This window comes from Aspergillus fischeri, genomic scaffold, assembly GCF_000149645.3.
Source record: "Aspergillus fischeri NRRL 181 1099437635596 genomic scaffold, whole genome shotgun sequence".
NCBI lineage: Eukaryota > Fungi > Ascomycota > Eurotiomycetes > Eurotiales > Aspergillaceae > Aspergillus > Aspergillus fischeri.
In genome coordinates, this window is record NW_001510237.1 from 1 (window position 1) to 2,296 (window position 2,296).

General features: G+C 28.4%; 3 non-coding genes across 3 annotated transcripts; all 3 read left to right on the forward strand.

Moving 5' to 3' along the window:
- The first annotated feature begins 1,000 nt into the window (after positions 1–1,000).
- On the forward strand, positions 1,001–1,073 carry NFIA_111090. The gene has a single exon. It is a non-coding gene; the product is annotated as a tRNA-Lys (tRNA).
- A 400-nt stretch (positions 1,074–1,473) lies between these two features.
- On the forward strand, positions 1,474–1,545 carry NFIA_111100. The gene has a single exon. It is a non-coding gene; the product is annotated as a tRNA-Sec (tRNA).
- An 18-nt stretch (positions 1,546–1,563) lies between these two features.
- Positions 1,564–1,635, forward strand: NFIA_111110. The gene has a single exon. It is a non-coding gene; the product is annotated as a tRNA-Ile (tRNA).
- Positions 1,636–2,296: the final 661 nt, after the last annotated feature.

Here is a 2,296-nt window from a genome sequence, read left to right on the forward strand (position 1 = left end):
TAGGAAATCATACAAATGCAGTACAAAAAGGATTAAATTTAGGTGTAGGTTTATTCATTATTTCTGAAGTATTTTTCTTTTTAGCAATCTTCTGAGCATTTTTCCACAGTGCAATCTCACCTAGTATAGAATTAGGAGCACAATGACCACCATTAGGAATACAAGGTGTAAATCCTTTCGAATTACCATTATTAAATACAATAATCTTATTATCATCAGGTGTAACAATTACTTACGCTCATCATTCATTAATACAAGGTAATAGAAAAGGTGCATTATATGGTACAGTTGCTACAATTATATTAGCAATAATATTCACATTCTTCCAAGGTGTAGAATATACAGTATCATCATTCACTATTTCTGATAGTGTATATGGATCATGTTTCTACTTTGGAACAGGTTTCCACGGATTACACGTAATCATAGGAACAGCATTCTTAGCTGTAGGTTTATGACGTTTAGCTGCATATCATTTAACAGATCATCATCATCTTGGTTATGAGTCAGGTATTTTATACTGACATTTTGTTGATGTTGTATGATTATTCTTATACATTTCTGTATATTATTGAGGTTATTAAATAAAAAAAAAGAAAATGATGGAAACAATTATGGATACAGTAATAAATATAAGTCTAGATAACTTTTATTATGTACTAACTTTAGTATATAAAAATCTCACATCAAGTATTGATACAATTATTGATCAAATACGAGATGAACTTGAAAATAGTCATTTAATGATGAATGGAATTAATGGTAGAACTAGGTTATATTATGAGAAATATCAAACTTTAAGGGGATACCTGAATACTTCAGTAACTATTAGTAATATGTTATTAGATTCTGATGTATATCATAATCATATAAATAGAAGAGTAATAGTGATACAAAGTGGTGAAATAAATCGCCTTGCTGAAGATTTAGTAAATAGAGGTTATTTAGAATATAGATAATGAAAATTTCATACTATATTTCATATTAAAAGAATATGAAAGAGATCTTAGTTCAATAGGTAGAACATGTGACTTTTTATCATTATAGTGCAGGTTCAAATCCTGTAGGTCTTATATAAATAAATTATACTAAAATATGAAAAAATTTTTAATAGGTATATTAAATGACTATAAGTTAACGGTAGACTGCTTATTTACCAAATAAGATGTGCTGATTCGAATTCAGCTAGTCATAAGTGTAAAATATTATCTGAACTGGTTAGTAATTAAAATTATAATGGCTATAAGTTAATGGTAGACTGTTCGTCTTCCACACGAAGAGTGTCGATTCGAATTCGACTAGCCGTAAAAAGGGTTAGTAACTTAATAGGTAAAGGGTTTTCTTGTCGAGAAAATAGATGCCGGATCGAGACCGGTCTAACCCGTAATTAAAGGAAAAGTTGCTATTGGTAGGGTAAGATATTTGCTAAATATTGTGTTTTTACACTTAGATGTTCGATTCATCTCTTTTCCGAAGAGCATAGTTTAATAGGTAAAACTGTAAGCTTCAACCTTATATTTCTTAGTTCAAATCTAAGTGCTCTTGAAAAAGATTTCTTTTGTTGGTTCTTTAACTTAACCGGTAAAGTGTGTTCTTGATAAGGATATGTTCAGTGTTCGAGTCACTGAAGAATCATCTAAAATAATTAAATTAATTATATTAAAATAAAACAAGTTTATTGTTTACAACAATAAATATCAAATTTTAGATTCTAAATAAATCTAAAGTAATTAAATAAGAGAGTTGGCTGAGTGGTTTAAGGCGGCTAGCTTGAGTCTAGCTAAAGGTAAAAACTTTCATATGTTCGAATCATATACTCTCTGGTATTACATATACATTACATGATTAAATTAAATAATTAATCCTTAATAGGGTTATAATTCTACAGGTTAGAGCCAGGTTGGTTAGGCGTCTCATTTGGGTTGAGGAGTAGTTATGTTCGAATCATAATAACCTGAAGTAAAAATTTAATTTATAAGTGTATCTAGCAATATAGGTAATATGAAAGATATATTTCTTGAAAAATCAAGGCAAGTATATAAAGAAATTATTATGGATAATTAGCTATATATTAAAGAATATCTAGTCAATCTAGTTTCTAAGAGAAATCAGATAATAAACGAAGTGAATTGAAATATCTTAGTAACTTTAGGAAAAGAAATCAAACGAGATTGTTATTTGGTGTCAACTAAATAACAAAAGCCTAATAACAAAACTTGTTAAAAGTAAAATGGATTAAAATCTGTTTGAATATAGGGGAACCTTCCTCTAAGGCTAAAAATGATATATAAGCGAT